This window comes from Leptonychotes weddellii, chromosome 4, assembly GCF_054177405.1.
Source record: "Leptonychotes weddellii isolate Sample4059 chromosome 4, ASM5417740v2, whole genome shotgun sequence".
Taxonomy (NCBI): Eukaryota; Metazoa; Chordata; class Mammalia; order Carnivora; family Phocidae; genus Leptonychotes; species Leptonychotes weddellii.
The window spans coordinates 125,411,163-125,436,289 of NC_138372.1; the positions used below are offsets into that span (position 1 = coordinate 125,411,163).

At 36.9% G+C, this 25,127-nt stretch overlaps 1 protein-coding gene across 12 annotated transcripts in view; it reads left to right on the forward strand.

The window, feature by feature from the left end:
* Nucleotides 1-25,127, forward strand: part of RALYL (RALY RNA binding protein like) — a 658,970-nt gene that overhangs the window by 154,084 nt on the left and 479,759 nt on the right. The window lies entirely within an intron of this gene.

Below are 25,127 nucleotides of genomic sequence, written 5' to 3' on the forward strand. Positions count from 1 at the left end.
GGTGGCTCAGTTGGTTAAGCGACTGCCTTCGGCTCAGGTCATGATCCTGGAGTCCCTAGATCGAGTCCCGCATCGGGCTCCCTGCTCGGCAGGGAGTCTGCTTCTCCCTCTGACCCTCCCCCCTCTCATGTGCTTGCTCTCTCTCATTCTCTCTCTCTCAAATAAATAAATAAAATCTTTAAAAAAAAAAAAAAAAAAAAAGAATAGCCAAAGCAATCTTGAAAAAGAAAAGCAAAGCCAGAGTCATCACAATTTTGGACTTAGAGGTATTTTACAAAGCTGTAGTGATCAAGACACTATGGTACTGGCATATAAACAGAGGCATAGATCAATGGAACATAATAGAAAACCCAGAAATGCACCCACACCTTTATGGTCAACTAATCTTCGACGAAGTAGGAAAGAATATCCAATGGAAAAAAGACAATATCTTCAATAAATGGTGTTGGGAAAACTGGACGGCAACATGCAAAAGAAGGAATCTAGACCACTTTCTTATACCACACACAAAAATAAAATAAAAATGGAGGAAAGAACAAAATGTGGGACAGGAAATCATCAAAATCCCAAAAGAGAATGCAGAAACAGTAATTTCTTTGACCTTGGCAGTAGCAACTTCTTACCTAGAAATGTCTCCCGAGGCAAGGGAAACAAAAACAAAAATAAACTACTGGGACTACAACAAGATAAAAATCTTCTGCATAGCAAAGGAAACAATCAGCAAAACTAAAAGGCAACCTTCAGAATGGGAGAAAATATTTGCAAATGACATATTTGATAAAGGGTTAGTTTCCAAAATATATAAAGAACTTATAAAACTCAACACCCAAAAAACAAATAATCCAGTTTAACAATGGGCAGAAGACTTGAACAGACATTTCTCCAAAGAAGACATCCAGATGGCTAATAGTTACATGAAAAGATTCTCAACATCACTCATCATCAGGGAAATACAAATCAAAACTACAATGAGTTATCACCTCACACCGGTCAGAATGGCTGAAATGAACCAACAGGAAGCAACAGGTGTTGGCAAGGATGTAGAGAAAGGGGAACCCTCTTAAACTGTTAGTGGGAATGCAAACTGGTGCAACCACTCTGGAAAACAGTATGGAGCTTCTTCAAAAAGTTAAAAATAGAACTACCCTACGATCCCCCAGTTGCACTACTAGGTATTTACCTGAAGAATCAGTGATTTAAAGGGTACACACACCCTGATGTTTACAACAATAGTCAAATTAAAAAAATAGAGCCCAAATGTCCATCAACTGATGAATGGATAAAGAAGAGACGGCCTATATATATATATATATATATATATATATATATATATATATTTATACATACGATACACACACACACACACATATTTATACATACGATACACACACACACACACACACTGGAATATTATTGAGCCATCAAAAAGAATGAGATCTTGCCATGTGCAGCAGTGTGGATGGAGGGAGAGAGTATTAAAGTGATATAAGTCAGTCAGACAGAGAAAGACAGATACCATATGATTTCACTTATATATGGAATTTAAGAAACAAGACAAATGAAAATAGGGAAAAAGAGAAAAGAGAGAGCCAAATCATAAAACAGAGACTTAACTATAAAGAACAAACTAAGAGTTTGCTGGAGGGAGGTGAAGGGTGGGGGATAGGATAAATATGTGATGGGTATTAAGGAGGGCATTTGTAGTGATGAGCACTGGGTGTTGTTCATAAGTGATGAATCACTAAATTCTACACGTGAAACTAATATTATACTGTATGTTAAACTAATGTAACTTAAATAAAAATGTGAAACTAGAAAAATAAAAATATAAATAAATACATAAATAAAATTAATTCTTATTTTGTTAGTAGAGATATTGGAAAGTTTTCTTTTCCCTTCAATTTGTTATGCCAGTGCTTGCAATACAAATCCTCCTGTGCTAAGTCCAGAGGGAAAGATCCCCCATGTTTTTGCTTTATCTGGTTCTTTCTCTGGCTATATTCTTAAATAACGAGAACTTATTTTCTTTAAAAAAAAAAAGATTTTATTTATTTGAGAGAGAGAGAGAGAGACAGCGCACAAGCTGGGGGGAGGGACAGAGGGAGAAGGAGCAGACTGCCCCCATGAGCAGGGAGGCTGACTTTGGGCTCAATCCCAGGACCCTGAGATCATGACCTGAGCCGAAGGCTGAGGCCCTTCAGCTTGTTGCTATTTTTTTTAAATTATCTTCACCTCATTTATATAATTTCCCCAGAATTAATGAGGAATAGGAAATTATTAATGAAAGCCAATCAACAGGAGATACAGAAATGATAAATACTGAGAAAAAACAGATTTTCAAAAATCCTGACAAGTTCAAATAAAATTAGGAATCTTGAAAGGCTGTTTGGTACTTTTGTGATCCCTGTGGGTGAGTATCCCATTTGATTCCCATTTTATACATGAGGAAACTGAGGATCAGACAGCTTAAATATTTCCCCACAGCCACAAACCTAACAGTTTTGAGACTAGGTAATAGGTTTAAGTGTGGAATTAGGCTGCTTTTAATAAACACGAGTGAAATGGAAAGGGAAGTAATATCTGTTGAATGTAAACTATATGACAAGTAATCTGCTGTCATCTGAGGCTCAGTTATTTCTCAGTACAATGCTGTGGATTAGATATTATCTCCATTTTGCAGATAAGGAAACAGGCTTGGAGGGGGTAAGCCATTTTCACACATTGCCCACTTGATAGGGGGCCGGGCTAGCTAGCGTTTGAACATGGAGCTATGTATGGCTGCAAAGCCCATGCCTTTTCTGCTGCACAAAAGAATTGTGAGCTCTCTTAAGCAGGAAAATATTCAAACTATTCTACAAAACCCCAACGTAGTTAAGAGGCCACTGTCCTAGTCCGCTGTTGGGCCGTCCCCACACTTTGCCTGGGCATTTGAAAGTGCTCACACTGTCTTGTTGCTGTAAGCCATTCCAACCTGTTAGAGTTTACAATTATAAATAATTTTATAGGCACATTCATATTAATACATACATGCACGGTTCTCCCCTCTACTGTTGCCAATTTAACAAGTGTGGATTGCGTCCCTGTTATGTGCCAGGCTGTCTTGTAAATGTTGGGGAACGTGAAGACCAAATTCTGGGCCTTCGTAGAGCTTCTATTGCTTTACTGTTATCACTACTCTAATGAGTCATTTAGTTTACTGTCTTGATTATATGGGCACACATTTCATCTCCAGCTAGATCTTAATGCCTCCGTGGGACAGAAATTGGGTTCTACTACCTGTTGTGTCTCCCACAGACACTGATTACAGCAGTATTTCTGCTGCATTCCTTCTTTTACACTTTTTCAACACAGACATATGACAGTTTCCTAAAATCCACTCCTTCCATTTAAATAGAATCCAGCTGTGACACTGTAGCTTGAAGTTTTATCAAATTTCTACTTGTAGAAATACAGATCTACAATTAATCAATGAATCACTCAGAAAGTATGATTCATTCTTTGGTCGTAGAGCACACTGAGATTTGTTGCAAGGTGTAACATTGACTGACTTTCTATCCTAGAAAAAATACCTAAAAACATTGGCCTCATGAGCATTTGTTAGGGAACTAGGAGTTGTGCCTCTGAGTGGGGTTAACAGCACTCAGTAAATGGTTCTTTTTTAATACTCTTCTCAAATGAAATATAAACATTCATATTTGATAATGCAATAAAATATCTTTGTTACCCTTTGAAGGAACAAATTTATATTACAATAATAAAATAAAATAAAATTTTATTAAAATAAAAATTTATATTACAAAATAATTATTTTGTGTAAGAAGTTTCAGTGTCAAACACAGATATATTTGTTATTAAATATTCTAGGTTATATTTTAAAGATCTGTCAATGACTACCTATTGCAAAGTGCTTTTCTGTAGGTCTTTATTTGCATGCTTGAGTTAATTAACATTTTTTAAAAATAAAGTTTTTTATATTGCCCTTTTTTCAGGACTTATTAATTTTCTAGCATCACTGTGGTATAATTGAAAAAAATTATATAGTATTTAAAGTATACAACTTGATGATTTGATATACACATATGCATTGTGATAAGCTTTCCCCCCATTGAGTTAATAAATCCATCATCTCACATGTTTTCCTTTATTATTATTTTTGTGCAAGTATTCAAGTTCTGTCTTAGCAAATTTTAGTGATACAATCCAGTGTTACCAACTGTAATCATCATATTATACATTCGATCCTCAGATCTTATTCATCTTACCACTGAACATTTGTATCCTTTTACCAACCTTTCCCTATTTCCTCCATCCCCCAGGCCCTGGCAACCACATTTCTACTCTGTTTCTATGAGTTCAATTTATTATTATTATTATTTTAGATTCCACATATAAGTGATACCATGCAGTATTTGTCTGGATTATTTCACTTAGCATAATAGCTTCCATGTTGTTACAAAGGATAGGATTTCCTTCTTTTTTAAGGCTGAATAATATTCCACTGTGTATGTATGTATCAATATATATCATATTTTCTTTATCCTTTCATATGTCAACTGACACTTAGGTTGTTGCCATGTCTTGGCTACTGTGAATACTGCTGCTATGAACAGGTGAGTATGTGTATCTCTTAAAGATAGTGATTTCATTTCCTTTGGATCTATATCCAGAAGTAGGATTTGGATCTTGTGGTAGTGCTATTTTTAATTTCTTGAGGAAACTCTGTACTGTTTTACATAGTGGCTGTATGAGTTTATATTCCCACCAACAGTGTATAAGGGTTCCCTTTTCTCCACATCCTCACCAGTGTTTGTTATCTCTTGTCTTTTTAATAATAGACATCCTAACAGGTGTGATGTGATACCTCACTGCAGTTTTGATTTGCAGTTTCCTGATGATTACTGATGTTGAACACCTTTTTAGTACCTGTTGGCTATTTGTATGTCTTCTTCACAAAACTGTCTATTTAGATCCTATGACTATATTTTAATCAGGTTCTTTGGTTTTTTTATTTTTTTTGCTTTGAGTTTTATGAGTTTCTTATAAAATTTGGATATTAACTACTTATTGAATATGTGATTTGCAAATATATCCTCCCACTCCATAGGTTGTCTTTTCATTTGTTGATGGTTTCCTTTGCTGTTTAGAAGCTTTTTAGTTTCATAAAATCCCACTTGCTTATTTTTGCTTTTGTTGCCTTTGCTTTTAGTGTCAAATTGAAAAAATCATTGCCAAAACCAATGTCAAGTAGTTTCCTCCCTATATTTTCTTCTAGAAGCTTTATAATTTTCAGGCCCTATATTCAAGTTGAGCCTTATGTTCAAGTCTTTGAGTTGATATTTGTGTATGGTGTAAGATGGGGTCCAGTTTCTTTCCCTTTCATGTAGCTACCCAGTTTTCCCACCATCATTTATTGAACAGACTAGCCTTTTTTCTTTGTATATTCTTGGTTCTTTTACTCCTTATTGATCTGTTCAGATTTTCTATTTCTTCATGATTCAGCCTTATGAAATTGTACATTTCCAGGAATCTGTTTCTTCTAGGTTTCCAAAATTTTGGTGTGTAATTGTTCATAATATTCTCTTATGATCTTTTGTATTTGTGTGATATCAGTTGTAACATTTCCTCTTTCACTTCTAACTTTATTTCTTGGCACCTTCTCTCATTTCTTTTTCTTGGTAAGTTTACCTAAAGGTTTGTTTATTTTGTTTGTCTTTTCAAAAAAAATTAAAAAGCTTTTACTTTCATTAATCTTTTCTACTGTCTTTTAAGCCTCTGTTTCATTTTTTCCACTCTGATCTTTGTTATTTTAAATGGCCCTTTAACGGAGAATTTATTGTGGCTGCCTGAAGAAATTATTAGAAGTGGTATTAAAGATTCTAATTTTATATGATAATAATTTTCTCTTCAACTCAGTTTAGTGAAAGCCACCTTGATTGAAGACAGTTTGCTAGAATTTTCTAGTTTCTGAAGGCACTTCACTAAATTTATTAGACAAACTTTGTAATCTTACACTCCTTCCCTAAGGCATAATAGAGTCTTCCTTAGAGTAAAATATAGAACCAACTCTGGACACTTCCTGTAAAGTTTTACTCAATGCTTTTGGTGTATAGTGGGATTGGAATTATATATCACACACTATGAAGCAGACCTCCTAAGAAATCCTTTTCCTACCTCTCTCTCCAGAGTCAGATTTGTCTAGACAGTTCACCTCCATGCCAGCTCAATTTCTCCTCAGTTTGTTTTTCAAATTCTAACTCTAGCTCCAGGCCTTTCTCATTCCAATTTGACACCCTCCCCCCTCCCCAGTATCCCACATTCTTAACTTTCTTTTTATTTGGCATGTGATTCATTCTTATGTAAATTAGTTTAGCCTCTTTTGGCTACTTCTAATTTTTCTCTACATTAAATTCCTAAATCAGCACAAGAGTCCTTGGCACCAAGCTGAGCAATAGAAGAGTCCTCCTTAGAAGGTATGGGTATCTAAAAGCTTGGATCTATTTATACCTTGGTATTTTTGTCCTTATCACAGTTAGAGTCCAAGATTTAAATTTACTTTTGGTTAATAGTCCTCTGGGAAGATCATACCAGTAGGGCCTCACAAGATAGCTTTACTTGGATAAATTTACTACCTTCCAGGGAATTGCCCTCAGCTTTGTAATGAATCTTGATTTTTGTCAGGATACCAAGAGTGCTTCTATCTCATACTAATCACAATTATGTCAGGCCAGTGTGTACATCAGAATAATTAATTTATATTGGCAAATACAGTTTTTAATAGGACCACACTCTTTGTTTGCTATACCTAGTTCATTTCTTCCCTGAGGGAGATCTAGGGAGAGAGCCAGAGTTTAATCCTAGGAAAATTGTTTGCTCTGTCTTGAATCAGAACAGGAGGGATTAAATAGTTCATTCTTACATTCATTCTAGCAGTATCATTTGATCACTTAGTCTAAGACAGAGGCTTTGCAGGGAACTAGGACTACAGAGATAAATATGTCACATCAATTGCCCTCATGTTGCTTAGTTTAGTGGAGGAGCCAGCGCTAAATTAAGAACTACAAAAATGAATTTTGAGGGAAAATCAGAGTGTTCAGTGACAGTGAGTAACTCCTGGCTGACTGAATATGTGGATTAGAAAAGGCTTTTCTAGGGAAGTGGTGGCTTAAGCTGACTTTACCTGAAAGTGACTATGAATTAATGATGAAGAGTGTGTGGAGTGGTCTTGGTGGTGGGGAGAAGAATTTTTCAGTCAAGGAGAACAGCATGGCTCATGTATACTTCGTGGGGTTGATGTTATGTACCTGGTTAAAGATTTGGGAATTTGTTCTGCAGCAAGAGGAGGCTCCTTTTCCTGATAGGACTAATACGATTACTTTTTTTTTATTTTAAAAAAGGAAGTCTCTTATGGGTAAAGAATGTGGTAGAGTATGAGAGAGACTCAGTAAGGTCAATTAGAAAAAAGTACAGATAGAATGGTATGGTCATTTAGCTTAAGATGTTGAAAGTTGAAAATGAGAAATACAAATGGATTTCCACATATTTATGAGGTCAGATCAACAATATTTAAGACTGAGCAGATGTCTCGGGTGGATGGAGAGTGATAAAAGTGACTCTAAGGTTAACAGCTTGGAAAAAAAGTGGCATGAAAGAGTGGATGATAACCAGGTTTGAAGGTAAGATATTAAATTCAGTTTTGTACCACATACACCTGATTTAAGCTTCATAAAATCCAAATAACAGGCACTTAAACCATGTAAACTCCCCTATCCCCACATATTAAGAAGATTGAGAGGATAGTTCAAGGTAGTCTATTGCTTCAGTGGCATTTGCCCTTTTATTCCAAGCTTGTTACTTCGTTGTCATGAAATGACTACAATAAAAGTCATGTTCTCATTGAAGGCATGAGGATAGAAGACTAAAGTCTTAAAGCTCTCCTCTTATTCTTTTCCCTTTTGGAATAAGCAATAAGCACACATTTTCCCCCAACACCACCAGAACACTTCCTTGTAGGTTTCCTCAGCCTTAGTCTTTCCCAACTGCAAAGAAGGTTGAATGGTGAGAGAGATTATCACAGTTGGCTCAGAACCCCTATTAGACACCAAAACCCTTTAGTAATCTGAAATGAAATTCATAGACAATATAATTTACTTACTTTTATAACCTCACAAGAAAAAACCTAATGCTTTATTAGTCATAAAATAGAAAAATTAAGGAATATGTAAATGTTTAGGGCAGATTCAAAATGAGGTAATTGGCTGTTTGCAACTATAAATAGCATAATGGGGTAAATGATGTCTCCAGTAAAATGTGGAATATCACTGCAACACAGTAGTGGTGATACAGACTGATGCTTATGTGCTAGATTGGTGTCATAAACAGAATGAGTGCTGTTACCATTGACTTTTCTAAAATGTTAAACAACTCTTGGTGACACTGTGAATAAAACAACCCTTAAGTTTTCTTGATTAACATGCAAGTTGTAACCCTGATGGCACATTGAAGAGTGAGTGAAATGCAGAATGAGTCTCTGACATGAGCTTTGGCCCCTAATGTTGCAGGAAGACACTTTCTGGACCCCACCAACTTATGCTGGTAGTGCTTCTAGTCATTGTTACAAGCAGATTTCCAGGAAAAACATGTAATGGACACACTGTAGACCAGAGTAGAAATGTTAGATCAACTGAAGGCAAAGAAAGATTGATTTCCCTGATGTTGAGTGTCATCTCATAGATTCCCACATAGTGCCTATAGGTATTACAGACATTCACTACAAAGTTAAAGGTTACCTGCACTAATTCTTGTTGTGTGTCTAGCCCTGAGGAGTCCGATTATTTCAGTCCAGGATAACTCTAATTGTAAGGTCGAGGTTTCCTTGGGAAATCTTGCTCAGTACCTTAGGCACTGGGGGAAATGTATCCTAGTGATTTCAAACTGCATTAAAAAAAAAAGCAAAAACTTTCAATTTTTTTTCTGGACTTTCAATGAAATACCTAATTTATATTTTTGGATAGCTAGAAAATTTTTCATTCTCCTAAGATATTTTCTTTTAAATTATTGGCTCTTATCGTTTACCATCTTATACTGAATGAGCCAGACTTTGATTTTTTTTTTTTTTTTAGTCATTCATTCTAGTTAATGTGACATACTTTTTTGCCAATGGCACTTTTCCCCTTAGAAATCAAAGTTATATTCATTTAAAGAAAAAAAATCAAAGTTAAAAGTAGTTAATCTGGAAAATGGTTAACTGAGAAACAAAAAGAAATTTAATTAGTATAATAAAGGTTGCCTTTATGAAAGTGTAAATGACTTTTTTCCTATGCTACATGAAGGAAATAAGAATTTTTCTCTGTGATCCGATTCTCCATTTTCAAGACAGCCTGATAAAAGTGGGGAAAATTATTTTGTAAAACATGTTAGTTTTCTTCTTAGAAGCCATTCATATTACATGGTTGCATTTAATGTAAATTAGGATTATTTCACCAAATCAAACAATTTCATGTAGCAAATAAAAAAAGATGTTGAAGAATGAATTAAATATGATGAGTCATATTTTATTGTTTTTCATTTTGAATTTTTTATTGAAGTCATTAGACTTAAAATTTCTTAATCCCTTTAACAATTCAGTTTAGATAAAATATGGTTATTTTATTAATTCATCAAGCAAAATGAAACATTTTTGGAATAAGACTTTATAGTGGAATTTGTAGAATACCCCAGAATCATAGCTTTTAGGCAGGAAGACATAATCCTGTGTGTGTGTGTGTGTGTGTGTGTGAATGTGAATGTCATGTGTGTTCCACAAAATAACAAAGTGTATGCCTCTATGAATATGTGAAATTATGTAGCTTATTGCTATGAGATTTGAGATAAGGGAACTACGAAGTAGGATTGATTAGCAAAAGATTAAAGAAGAGAATAGTGACTAATAGATTAGCTAATGATAGGCATGGTTTTTAGCAGGGACTGGAAAGAAATGATGGACATGCAATGGTGAGAATACTGATAATGATGTTGCAGACTGAGAAAAATATGGAGCAGATAAGGCAGTCCGGAACAGAACATGTAAGAATGGTTGATCTGTATTGGTGAAACTTTTGTTAAGGAGGAACTGAAGAATGCTTAAAATTGTGATAATGAGTGATGAGAGAATGAAGAGATTGTTCATTTTATGTCCTAAAATTCAGGTGACAAAAATGTAAAAATCTTCCAGAAATGCTATAAGTAAGAGGGTGGCCTTAAAACAGCTCTTTCGGAAGTAGTTTTTCTGGTACCTTATTGGAAAAGGGCAAGGTTAGAGGGAACAGACATAAATTTGTTAAGTAGTTCAATTATAAGGTGACCAAGAACTAGGTAATTAGACTAGTGGCAAAAAAATATATGTAGATGGTATAAATAGAATCTGATAATGAAAGAATTTTAAAAAATGTATATAATGTTTTGTGATATATATGTACATATTATTGAACCCTGTTAATCAATTTTATTAAATATAAATTAAAGCAAGTATTACTGTCCCAATTATTTCACAGTATATAACACTAATTTTACTTTTAGGGGAAATGGGGTGAGGGTGAAGGATTCTGAATTACAAGGTAAAGATCTTTAAATTATTTTGAGACATGGTTTTAAAAGTGCAAACAAACCCCGACAAAAATTTCCATAATTTAATGCTATTGTCTCATAGGTTTCTACTGAATCAGCATAAACCACACTTGTTAAATTAACCATATATCCTTGTGAAGTGAATAGAATAAAGAATTGAATTAGCTACTGGATTAACAATCATTTACTTGCAGATTAAAATATAAATTTATCATACGGAAGTAAGAAATCATTTATTCTGTTTATAATATATTTATTTATATATGGACTTAAGGCTTATTTATTTATTTTAGAGGGGGGAGAGAGAGAGAGAAGAGGGAGGGCAGAGGGAGAGGGAGAGCGAATCTTAAGCAGGCTCCACACCCAGCACAGAGCCCAATGCTGAGCTTGATCCCATGATCCTAAGATCATGACCTGAGCTGAAATCAAGAGTTGGATGCTTAACTGACTGAGCCTCTCAGGCACTCCTGGATTTAATATTTGAAGCGTTGATGTCCTTAACTCTCTCCAGGAATTATTTGTTCTATTTTAGTTTAAAATAAAAGCATTTTAGGGGTGCCTGGGTGGCTCAGTTGGTTAAGCATCTGATTCTTGATCTCAGCTCAGGCTTTGATCTCAAGGTCATGAGTTCAAGGCCCGTGGTTGGCTCCATGTTGGGCATGGAGCCTACTAAAAAAATAAAATAAATAAATAAGTAAATAAATAAATGGAAGCATTTTAGTCATAGCTAATAATCATAATTGCACATTTTTATATTTTGTCTAATAGCTTTGAATACACTAATTTCATCAAAATAACTATATAATAAAATAAAGACCAAAGTATTCCAATTTGCATGTAATAAACTGATCACTTTTAATTTGAATTAACTCCTGTAGTAACAAGGTGTGTTCTGAGAGAAAAAAACCCTCACTTTTCTAAAATTTAATAAGTTCCAAATAAAATTCTAATGTACAACTTACAGGTTTATTTACTAGACCTGCACTGTACAATCCAGTAGCCCCCAGCCACATACGGCTCATTAAATTTAAATTAATGAAAATTAAATACAATTAAAAATAGTGTGCATTCATCTCTTGCTATGGAGCACAAGAATGTTATTTGAATACTATTTGATCTTTTTTAGAGTTTACTTGTTGAAGCTAGTGTTAGAATTTTGAAACCCCCTACCCTTGTCAACAACTATCAAATATTTCCTAAGATCCTACTAGGTAAGCACTTTTGCTGGACAGTAAAGGTAAACGTTTGGTATTAACCCAATAAATGTTGTGAATCTTATAAGACATTTGAAAGCTTCTTATTTGTAAAAGATGTTGAAATATTCAGGAACTTTCTAGTGAAAGAGACACTGAAATGTTCACGAAAGTTTTAATGAGTTATTCATTCCCATGAAGATTGAAGGTCAATAAATAAGACAGTACAGTAAGCATTCATTCTTAATCTTGACTACAAATAGGACAAGAGGAAGCAGAGGGTGCAAAGATACTATTGAATAAGAGATTTTAGTTAGATGTAAAGAAATGTTTCCTGGTGTGGAAAGTAATTGCACATTGCAAGGATTTATTGAGTGAGTTTGTGGGATTTTTGGAAATCTTTAAAAATAGAATACATTTCGATCTCTCTAGGGAAGTATGTGATATGCCTGCAGGCATTGAGTGTGGGGATGAATTAGATTCATTGCCATGGTTTTTTCACACCAACAGTTCTATGAATCTGTAGAGGATATAAAATTGGATAATTCTCACTGTGTTCTTCAGGGAGTCAGGTTTCCCGATTGCTTTTTCTAACAGTGAATCAGTGCCAAAATATTACCTTAGATTCAACAACTTTTCAAATATAAGAAAGAAAAAAAAACTGAAAAATATGAAATGCTAGTGTTTTGCCATTTTAAGAAGCAGTGTTTCTTGAGGTGGTTTAGCATTTCCTCTCCTCTAGGAAGAATGAAACGATTTTGGTCCTAGTGAAGGCACTACTATCGGGAAATCTTGAATTCCTATTATGCCACTGATTTGAAGGAAAACTGTATTTACTGAGATTTGAAAATCCCTATGAAATAATGACTCGTGCCCTTAATCTGAATAACCAAATTAGTTTTACACACGATAAGCTCTATTTGTCACTTTGTGTGAAATATTCCATTAGAATTACACAAGTTTGGTGTTGTAGCCACCTGGAATTTGTTCCAGTATCCCAGTGTTGAAGCCTGGGGGCTGTGCTGGAAACGAGGCAGTGGGCACCCAGGTCAGAGCCACAGAGAACCTGCAAGTTGGGAAGTGGCCCAAGTACACTCACTAGGGAAGCACCGGAAGAAATTGGACGGAGAGGAAAGTGGGACAAGAGAGCTGAGCTTGCTGCCATGGAGGATGACATGCCTGCATTGGAGTTGCAGTGAATCTGGTCACACATTAGGTACATCAAAGAAGAAATCCAAAGCCACCACTTGCCTGAAAAGCCAATGACTTTTTTTTTTTTTTTTTTAATCCCTTGATGTAATTCTTAGTGAGGTTTAAAATGGAAAGCAGAAGCAGGTCAGGCTGAGTCATACTCACGAGGCAAACTTTGGGGGAAGCAGGAGTCAAAGGCTGGAGGCAGATGGCATTCCAAATCTGCAGAAAACAGTTTGAGAATAACCACCAAATAAAGAAAAATAAGAAAATTGACACTGGAAGAACACTATCAAGGGAGACGGGTGGGTGAGGAAGTCAAGATAAATTATCTGTGCAAAGCTTCACCAAAGAGAATGTTCTTTTGATAGGCAACATGATATAACAGAAAAAGCCCCTGCTTTGGGATGAGACAAACAGTTTATTCTCAAGGCCGTTCTCACACGCTGTGTGATTCTGAGCAAGATACTTAATCTCCGTTTCTTCATCTGTAAAATTCCAATAATAATTCTTATCTTCCATTGTTGTATTTAAAATCAAACAATTACTATGCCTGATAATGTAGTAGAGAATCAATATTATTATTATTTTTGTAAAGATTTTATTTATTTTTTTGACAGAGAGATAGCGAGAGAGGGAACACCAGCAGGGGGAGTGGGAGAGGGACAAGCAGACTCCCCTCTGAGCAGGGAGCCCAACCCGGGGCTCGATCCCAGGACCCTGGGATCATGAGCCGAGCCGAAGGCAGATGCCCAATGATTGAGCCACCCAGGTGCCCCGAGAATCAATATTATTATGTTGAAGTTTCAGTTGTTGGAAACTGCATTCATTCATTCATTCTCAGTTGTTGCTTCATTCTTTCAGTTCATTCAGTAAATATTTCTTGAATAGACATGCCAGAGAGCGCTAGAGATAGAGGGTACCAGCAGGAGATGGTTTATTAGTTCTGAAGTTACCTGATCATAGTTAAACTTTCCTTAGAATATAGATCATTAGTAGCAAAGTTGGGGCATGGAACTAGCCGTAGAGAGGATCGCACCATGATTTATGTGAGGTTGAGAGAGAGATTGCATCTGAGTTGTGTATTTGTTCTTATTGGGATAATAATGGTTTCAGGCACCTCAATATCTTGTGTCCTTAATTATTCCCTTTAGAGGGATTTATTCTCTGGTGATCGCACTTTAGCCAGTCCTACAGGAATTGAGGTGCTACTAAAGTCTTTCATATTATATGTGAAATGTGTGTGTGTGTGTGTGTGTGTGTATCAGAATGTATGTAGGAAAGAGCCACCATGAATGTTTTTGGACTAAGGCATTTATTTTATTAGATTAAACATCACACAGTTGTAGGAAACCATGGGAAAATAAATGCTAATTAATGGTGAGGTTCGTGGAAATGTGCTCCATGCACATGCGGTGAGGGGAATGGAGTCATGGTAGACCAGCTGGGTAGTTGGATGCGAAGCAGAGATAAAGCAATGGTACAACGGGACTCCTGAGCACAAACAGGAAACCACACGGACAAACTCCAACCTCCTAGGACAAACTGGAAGTCCCGTCTGTCTGTCACTGCCTCTAAACTCCATGTTGCTAGTGATCTGTAGAATAAGCTGGTGGCCTTCCCCAGGGATCTATACCCGCCCCTCACTCAGGACACAGAGGAACAGAAAGAGGATGAGGGGAAGGGTGAGTTTGGTTGAACTACCAGTTTGGCTGCTTTCCCATGCCAATAATGTGAGCCATCAGATTAGCCACAATGTGAGTGAAAGGCAGGGCTCCCAGCGCCCTGCACAAACCTCGTGAGGATAATGAGTGATGCTTTACCTCTGCCTTCCCAATAATTGTGTATATTCCTATATGACCATCCTAACCAGTACCACCCTGGAGAAGACAGAAGGCCTGTGGTGTCATTACCCTTAGGGAGCAGCTCTGTGCAGTGTGATTTCGTTTAACCCTTTCTGCATTGGTGATTCTTAATAGGAGGTGCGAGGAGGAGTTGGGAAGAGTAGAGCCAGCTGAACAAGGGGAGGCACCCAAGAATCTCTTGGGGGAACTTTTTCTAACTGCTTACGTTTGCTTCTGTTTCTTCGCTTCCCAACACCCTGAGATTTTAATTACAGATTTTGATTTAGAGGAAGAGAACTCGCTCTGCTGCCGCTGAAAAATCACAGCATAGCAAGTTAGCAATACTGGTGTAAATGTGCTCCATTCATTGGGTCGATCCATGTGGAATGAAGATTAGAACCACTGTTTTAGATTCTATAGTAGCATTTGTTTCTTTTTACTAATGGATTCTTAGCTCCTGAAAGACAGGAAGAGAGTCTTGTGTAGCTTTTCTTCTGTTCTGCATGCTCTCCCACCACTTATGTAGTGTCTGGTTAAGCAGTAACTCTTGGCTCTCAAACTCAGTTGCCCTCAAGGGGCTGAGTGCTGGAACAAGAGTAGGCTTTACCTAACCTAACACCATTCAGTGAGATGGGGGGAGAATGGAGGGAGGGGATGAGAGTGGGGGAGAGACCAAGAAAACCGCGAATGCCACTGCCACCAGCCCCCACCCCTAGTGTGGATGCAGCTGGGGACTTGTACACACCATTTGCCATCATGGCTGGGAGAAGGGTGGACGTTGCATTTTCATAATGATGTTCATAAGCAATACAGATATCTAACAGCATTGACAATAACCCTGTAATGGAAACTAAAATAAAAATGTTTTAATATTTCAATGAAGTAGCCTATGACCTACTGAAAAAGTCCTTTATTGCAACTTATTGATCTAAGTTGGAGGAAAAATAAGAAGCATATTAATATATAGCTTTGCCTTATTCTTTTTCCCCAACTAATAAAATATTAGGATTTTAATAACATTAAAAGTGTGATTGTGTGGAGAGCATGGGTGGCTCAGTTGGTTAAGCATCCAACTCTTGATTTCTGCTCAGGTCATGACCTTAGGGTCATGAGATCGAGTTCTATTAGTCAGGCTTTGTGCTGTGGGTGGAACTGCTTAAGATTCTCTCTCTTCTTCTCCCTCTAATCCCTTCCCCCTCTAAAAAAAAGTGTGATTGTGATTTGGCATTGAATAAAATGTCATCCGTTATGATTAAATTAAGTTACTAAAAGAGTAAATGATTCAGAATTATTTATGCTAGTACAAATTATGTTGTGATAAAAACTTATGTTTCATAAATGCTAAGGCATAAAACATTTCATTGCATTTTTATTTTACAAACAATACTTATCAGGAAAGAATATTCTATACTAGTTCTTTTTTTAAGATTTTATTTATTTACTTGAGAGAGAGAGAGAGCATGAGCAGGGAGGAGGGACAGAGGGAGAGGGACAAGCAGACTCCCCTCTGAGCAGGGAGCCCAATATAGGGTCCCGTCCCAGGTCCCCGAGATCATGACCTGAGCCAAAGGCAGATGCCTAATCTACTAAGCCACCCAGGGGCCCCTATACTAGTTCTTTAATTCACTTTTTTTTTCTAGTTCAGATTAAGCATTTCAAATGATGTTAAAGTATTACATCAGAAAACTAGATGAACACATTTTAAGAGAAAGTAATATATGGGTCAGAAAAGTCTGCCATACCTGGGACACAGAAACTGAGAGAACACCTTACTTTCAGCTCTAATAGTTTTGGATTTCTTTTTAACTTGCTGTAGGTCCTTCCCATGCATTTCATTGTGCAAATCTCCCCTGGCAGTGAGAAACAGTATTAAACTTTTATTAGTAATAAACCAGGAATGACAGTTGGCACACAATGTTGGTGCTTCAGAACTCTTTGCTGATGAACAAGTAAATGAGTGAATAAAGAGATAAATGATCGATTTCTACCCTTTGATGATTTACCTAGTATTCTTTTTAATGGTAGACTATTTACTAGTCAGTTATGAAAATAAATAACTGGGAGTTCTGAGACCTGCACGCATGATTTACTTTATATTTAACGTAAGATTCCACTAGTCCTTTTTTATATATTGAAGACACAAGTATTTCACTCATATATTCATCCAGCATATTTTTCATTTCCAGCTAGACACTACCTGTTTTTCCTTGTCAAGTTGTGTTAATGGCCTATAAATCAGTCCTCATCTCTAGGATGAAACAGATTTACCGTGTTGCAAAACTAATGTTGGCCACAAAAGTCAATACATTGCCTACCATCTATAAGCTATTTATATAAAAAAAATGGATGTTAGTAATTATAACCCAATTTGTATCATAAATAAAAGGATAAAAAATTGAACAATTAAAAAGAAATTACTCGCCGTGAAATCTACCACTGATAGTGTTTAGAACATGAAAGTGAGTGTATTTTATGAAAGCAGTGAGGTACACACAGTGGAAGAAGAATAAAGCCTTAAGGGTCAGTGAGCTTGTGTGCTCACTCACTACTAACATTATATTCATCAGGGTTCTTAGATGCAAAAATAGAGAGCAATGATGGGTTTTAAGCATAAAAGGAAAGTTTTGGAAGAAAATGGTTAGCTCGTAGAATTTAGTGAAAGACTGGAAACTTGGCTAAAATCACAAACTTAAAGATGGTGAGGAACCGGGCGCCTGGGTGGCTCAGTCGGTTAAGCGTCTGCCTTCGGCTCGGGTCATGATCCCAGGGTCCTGGGATCGAGTCCTGCATCGGGCTCCCTGCTCGGCGGGGAGCCTGCTTCTCCCTCTGACCCTCCCCCCTCTCATGTGCTCTCTCTCATTCTCTCTGTCTCAAATAAATAAATAAAATCTTTAAAAAAAAAAAAGGTGTGGATATTTAAAAAAAAAAAGAAAAGATGGTGAGGAACCTAAAGCATCCACTTGGTAAAACCACGCCTCCGAAAGAGTGACTAGAATGTCCCCGCTGCTGATACTGGACCACACCGTGACCCCACTGACTTTGTTGGCATTGACACTGCCTGTGAATGCTGCACTACAGTGTGGCTGCTATTGTAGTCGCTTCTTAACTCCCCTCAAGTCTTTGTATTACTTGCTCTAGATTCATAGTCCTAGGTGATGTCTTGCAGTTGGTGACTTGAGTCACATGTTTATGCTCTGATACCTGGAGTCAGAGAGAGCAATTAACTGGAATTTTCAGGCTCTGCTGTGAGAGGGAAGACCCTCCCTCTAACCAGGACATGTAGGAAGCCAGTGTCTCCAAAATCAGAAGGGGTACGTATGTATCAGAATGATTGTTGAGCACTAGGGCGCCATTAAAAAGCTGTGTGATCTAAGAGGACAAATCATTGAATTTCTCTGGATATGATTTTCAAACCAGCAAAATAAACACCAAGAAATTGGTCATGTCTGCCTGAAAGCAGAGGTTTTGATAGTTCAGTGAAAAAGATGTTATGAACACACAGTGCAGGCAACAACAACGATGAATAAGGATCTGAATGGGGTGGGTGGGTGAAAACGAGAGAGTAAGGAAAAATTTTATGGCAGTGATAGTACCATAGATGGAAGAGGATGTTTATGAGGTGTCTGGCCAGGGTAACCTGGGGGTTAGTCAGCTCCATTTCTGCATCATGTATGCTATTCGCCACATCCACGCACACCAAATAACAGCTAGATATTATTACTTTTAAAGCAAATTTTCACAAGAGTGGAGAATAGGATGAGAAAATTGGGGAATAGCAGGAACAGACGGTATGTGACATAACTCGGTAATCTTTCAGGTTATCTACAACAAAAAATGGAGCAAACTGTATTGTGGAGTTTGAGGAAAAATACTCTACAAATTAGTGTGGAGTTTGGGGAAAAACAGTCTATAGAAATTCTCTTGAAAACAAAGCCAATTATATAGCAATTTAAGAGAAAGATATCTCATTTTCTCACAATACCATCATATAGTGTTTCATAATTTTTCGTATCTTTCTATAGAGTTTTCATCTGTCAGGAAAAAAACCACCATTTTTCAGATGCCTTAAAAAGTCCGAAGGTTAGGATCAGCATAGAAGTACTCCAATATTGGGGTGCGTTGGTGGCTCAGTCAGTTTAGTGCCCGACTCTTGATTTTGGCTCAGGTCATGATCTCAGGGTATTGAGAATCAAGCCCTGAATCTTTAAAAAAAAAAACAAAAAAGCTCTCATCTTTAATATATGTGATTCCATCACATATCCCTACTTCAACAAGTCACCAACTTGCACTATATGCAGAAGTTGCACTGAGTTGATGTTTCTTGACATATTTAAGTCTCTTGTTAAGAACTAGCTGAAAACAGGAAGTTAAATGTGCAAGAAATGCAAATGTTCATGTATCTATTTGGATACAAGCTTTTTTGCTTTCTCTTTTGGAAATAGAAATGCAGATAGGATAGACTCTGAGTGTTTTACACATGCATTCTTAAAGATTTTATTTACTTATTTGAAAGAGAGTGAGAGCACAAGCCGGGGGAGGGGCTGAGCAGGGAGACTGATGCGGGGCTCTGTCCCAGGACCCTGAGATCATGACCTGAGTGTCTACTAAACCATCTGAGCCACCCAGGCGCTGCACACATGTATTCTTAAATTATGGTACACATAATTTTTAATAGATATTTATATTTGTACTATTATAATTCTAATGCACAGCCCCTTATCTAAAACCCTTAGAGACATGTTCTGGAATTTATAAATAGAAAAGGAACATAATGCATATATCATGTTTTATGTAACACCCCAGAAGCCATTTGAGCAGCAACCCATAACCAAACATTTCTAACTGAAATGTATTTAGTATTCACCAGTAAACATTGCATTTGAATGTCTGCCATGTACATGTATTACACTTAAAATAAAATCAGAATACTAATAAAAGAAGAATATTTTGTTTAGAACATAAAACTTTGATGTTTAAAAAAATAAATAAAATAAATAAAACAGTTTCACATCAAGTTAAAGGCAAGTTTGTTTCCCAGATTAGTTCAGACCAGGTCAGGTTTTGCCATCAAATGAATTAGAAAACAAAAACTTCCGTTAAGAGATCTTTTGGATTTTATCTGCGTGCATAAGGAATTCTGAACATGGGTGTTTTGTGCGACCAAAGACTCCCTCGCGGTGGCAACAGCTTTTGGGTTTGCTTCTATTTCAAGTATATGTTTTGCATGGAAGTTCAATGGTGTCTACATGCCATATCCTTTGCTGGACATAGTTGCTTGGCCCACCTGGGAAATTTTAACTCTAGCTAGGAAATCATATTCTTCCTTGGGATCTTTACATTAGTGCGCAAAGGCTTGAGTACTTGTGTCACTTCTCTCTGTGACAGAGGTTTGAGATCCCTCAGGAGCCATGTTTCTTGGCTTGTGACAATAGATTGGCTGCATGGAGAGAGAATGGAGGGCACCTATATGGAGATAAAGTGAGGCCACATGAAGAGTGCCCTGTCAACATTTCAGTCTCTAGGTCTTGTTCCTGAGCATTCCATCTTCAACCCTCTGCTTTCCAGCAGGGTTCCAAGGACCTAACAAACCAACATATTTCCATTTACCTGTAATAATTTGAGTTGGGTTTTGGTTCTTTTTATTCAAAAGAGCCCTAACCAAGAGTGGAAAATTTTTTGTGGAGCTGCAAATATTCATTTTGATATTGAGTACTTCCATTTATCTTAGAGTCCCGGAGAGTAACCCAGGTGCCCATTAATGCTCTCCATCTCTAAACAGCATGCCTGTTGAATCATAGGTAATGCTCTGGGAACAAATTACCTCTGAAATCTCCTTTGCTGAACACAGTAAAAGTGGATTTCTTGTTTAAAGTACATCTGGATCAGTTTGCCGAGAGCTCTGCTTCACATAGTCACCCACGGGCCAGACACACAGAGGTCCCAGCATCTTTTACCTGCACCATCTGGGGAGCATGGCCACCTAGTCATTTGAGGAAGGGGAAGGAACTGAGGGATCCAGGGCTGGCATTGAAATGCTGTGCCCCAAGTGCCACACACCAAACCAGTTTAGTCCTTGCCTATAGATCTTCTGATCTAGATTTTAAGGCTAGATGAAGGGAATTTGGGGAAGGGGGAAGTAGGTTGTGGAAACATTTCCAGGAGGATTTCTTTCTTCCTTAATCACTAGTTTTACTTTGCTTTAAGCATGTTGCTGGAGTATAATTATTTTGAACCTTTTAACACGGCAGATGAACTAGCCGAATTTCCTATTCTATAAGTACAAGGAAAACAAATACTACTAGTGAATGGAAAATACCAATCTCTCACATAAGGCTTTAGTTTAAAGTAGTTGTAGGAAAGTGCTCTCCTTTTAGAATACATTAGCCTATAGCAAACCGTTAAAAAAAAATTCTGATGGATCCTTTTGTTCCTAAAGAAAACTATTTAAGCATTCAATCGATTAATATAATGGTTTAAAATAGAACATCATTTTTGGTGGCACAGTTTCAAAACAGAAGGATTAGAGACATTCAGATACTGAACATTCAACACAAGCTATGATTTCAGCAGGGAGTCTTATTTGGCCTTTCTTCATTTTAATTCCATCAATTTCAAATTTTATTAACAGAAGTGGGACACAAAAAATTCCAACAGTGATGCTTTACAAAACCCTGCAAGTTTTGAATAATTGTGGTCTTTGTCACAATTTTGTTTCTCAGGGTATGTGTTTATATATTTTTGCTAGGATGAAAGACTCAATACTTCTCCCAGTGGGCATTGAAGAATTAAGTTTTAAAAGACAGTGATTACTTAGTTTCACTGTGTATATGGGAAATACCACTTATTTCACTTGGTTATGGGTATAAGTTTAGGTAAGTAAGAAGACTAAGATGAGTTACCTAACCGTTTGAACCCACTGGTGAAGTAATAGAATTGTCAAGAATAAGATGTTTTTACTTTCACATATATGAAAGGTGTTTTCAGAATAGTTAGAATATGAGAAATTACACACACACACACACACACACAAAGTGATGTTTTGTGTTTGTATACTGACCATGAGTCTTGTGAATGGGGAACCATTTGATTTGTTCAGTAAAATTAGTGTTTTAGAGTGGTAAGGGACAGAAATAGGAACAAAGACACCAAAGGAAGTTACAAGCTGGGAAACAGTAGGTGTGTTATAGAGGAATATCAATGTAGAATCTTCCATATAGCTAGACGTGGGTGGTTAGCTCCACGTGTTAGAACGGGAATAATTACACAAAGTACAGATGGAGAGGTGGTCAGAAATATTCTCAGTACTGTAAATGAGCAAACTTGTAGAGGCCTGGCAGAAGGATGAGGGCAATACAATTTGTTTACTTCGAGGGATAGAAGGTGAGGGTTGCTATATGGACAATAGGTAAGGAAAACCTGATTATCAGAGATCCCAGACAGAGTTGCCTTGTTCCAGAGAAATGAGAGAGAGACGGTTTCACTAATGAGATGATTATTAGAATTTCTGGGTAAAAATCCTCAGAAAGTGCTAGTACTGAAAGATTAACATGACCTGGTCTGTGATGTTGAAAATAAGGATTAATTGTGTTACTCCCTTTTCCTCATGATTCATTTCTCTTATGCCTCCTCCCAGAAGCCCATTGATCTTGCATTATGTGTAGTTTCTTAAAAGTCTTCCAGAATCTCTATACCTACTGTCTTCCAATTCCCTGTTAAAGGAAACTTTTTCAATTGCCATTTATTCAGTGTTTACTATATGCTAACAGTTTGGCTGAACACATCAATATATTCAATATTATCTGATTAAGCAAATTTGTGATAACAGGCATTGACATTATTTTATTCCTCGCCATGAAATGTGTCTGTGGACAATATCCTAAAAGGGAGGTATTTAGAGATTTTTAATGTAAGATGTTTAGCGATATTCGGTGGCATTTTATACCTCTCATTCTTCTTCCCACCAAGCAACCAACCAAACAAATAAAAAACAACAAAACTACTCATAACTTATTATTTCCTCATTATATTTCTATATTGGATCTCTTTATGATTTTGACAGCAACGGTAGAGAAATAAAACAATGTAAGACCCCTGGAGCTCAAATTTAGGAAAAATGGAGAACAAATTTGTAGTAATCATACATATGTACATAGAGGAAACTTTTGACATCTTATTTAAGTGAGCCTACTGGACACTGAAATCCAAAATCCTAAGGAGACTAAATTCTGTAACACTATCTCATAACATTAAAAAAAAATCATTAGAAGTGAAAAGTCTTTAGATTCATCAGCAGTTTGGAGAACTGTTCTTTTTTTTTAAGATGTTATTTATTTGAGAGAGACAGAGAGAGTAGAGAGAGAGCATGCAAATGGGGGAGGAGCAGAGGGAGAGGGAGAAGCAGACTCCGCGCGGAGCATGGAACTTGATGTGGGACTGGATCCCACGACACTGAGATCATGACCTGAGCTGAAATCAAGAGTCAGATGCTTAACCGATGGAGCCACCCAGGCACCCTTGGGGAACTGTTCTTAATGGTAAACCCTTTGAAGATGTTTGCCTTAATGGACAACATTCTTGAAAAAAAAATTAAAAAGGAGCAAATTTTAATTTTGGCGAATTCAGTAAACACAGTCAGTGAGAATTCAGTGCTGTGGAAGATGACAATGTCACTGAATGCATCCAGCTTACAAGGTATCTAACAGCCATGATTAGCAGAGAAAGGCCTGGCCAGAGCATTAAGTCTTCTATGTGAATTTTAAAAAAAAAAAAAACAAAAAAACAGTAAACAAACCAAAAAAACAAACAAAAACAAAAATAAAATGTTTAAAGTGCTTGGCAGCAACTGAAGTAAATCATATATGAACCATACTAAAGATTTCAAGATTAAAGGAAGAATAATAGTGGAGATGTGGCACATCTTGATTGCAAATGCAGGATGCCCAGTATTCCTTTGCAGATCCACAACATCAAGTAAAAATTACTGGACCCGGGCGCCTGGGTGGCTCAGTTGGTTAAGCGACTGCCTTCAGCTCAGGTCATGATCCCAGGGTCCTGGGATTGAGTCCGCTTCGGGCTCCCTGCTCTGCAGGGAGCCTCCTTCTCCCTCTCCCACTCCCCCTGCTTTGTTCCCTCTCTCGCTGTGTCTCTCTCTGTCAAATAAATAAATAAAATCTTTAAAAAAAAAAATTACTGGACCCATCTTTGTGAACAGCCATGACTGGAGTCTACCGCTATGTAAAAAGAAAGGCCAGATACTGGTCTTCTGAGAACCCTGGCCGATGAGGGGCAGACATTGGCCTACACTCAGTCAATCATAAGTGTCCTCCTGGTGTTTATTTAGTGTGGATATATCCTTAAGAAAGAGGAACAGCTTAAAGTCTATTTTGCATGGGGCACCAGCAACAGCTGGCTGCATAGAGCAGTGGACATGGGAGCGAAGGAACCAGAAGCAGTTTAAAAACAGTGTTTGTGAGGTCATCTTGGCTGTGGTTCTAACCATCAGGTTTCTTTTGATTTCTGAACATTTTCAAGCTGGAATCACCCTCATTCCCATTGATTCTATGAGCTACCCATTACCTATCCATTAAGTCTTTTTCTGCTCAAGATATCCAGGGTAATTTTCTATTTTTTTTTTTTTTTTTGTCATCAAGCATCTTAACTGCAACCCACAGAAAATACTCAAATACTGCTTCCAATACAAATTGTCCTACTAGTTTCTTCTGTGAGCCAGATCTCTAATTAACCATATGACTCTTGATCATTTTGAGCTTCTTAACGTTTAAAATTATAACATCCATATTTTTGCTATTTACAATCTGGAAGAAAGCACATAGCAATGTTTAATAAATACTTCTCGAATGAAAAAATGAGGTAGCCATCTTATGCACAATTCAGTGGAAGTTTGATCCCTACTGATTCAAAGACCAACAGCTATTTTATAGAACACAAGAAAGCAGGTAACGGGAAGCTATAGAGAACATTACTTGATCACATTTTTGTGAAAATTGAGCACAGGGACGTTAATAGTGCAACAGTGGTATGCAAATGTATGCCACATGCTTTACTAAGGACTATTCATTTCTAATGGTTTTGAATCACTTCGCTAATAAATATTGTAATAAACAGTAATGAACATTCAACCTAATTTGCTAAAGTAGACGTAAGTAACTTGTAAAGATAATATCATCCAACAAAGGACTTAGAAAATAGGTAAAGGTGAAAAGTGAAGTCCTTAGCCAAAGTGTATCCAATACTCTGTACTCTGGTCAATGTACCAGAGTCCTGGCCGATTAAGCAA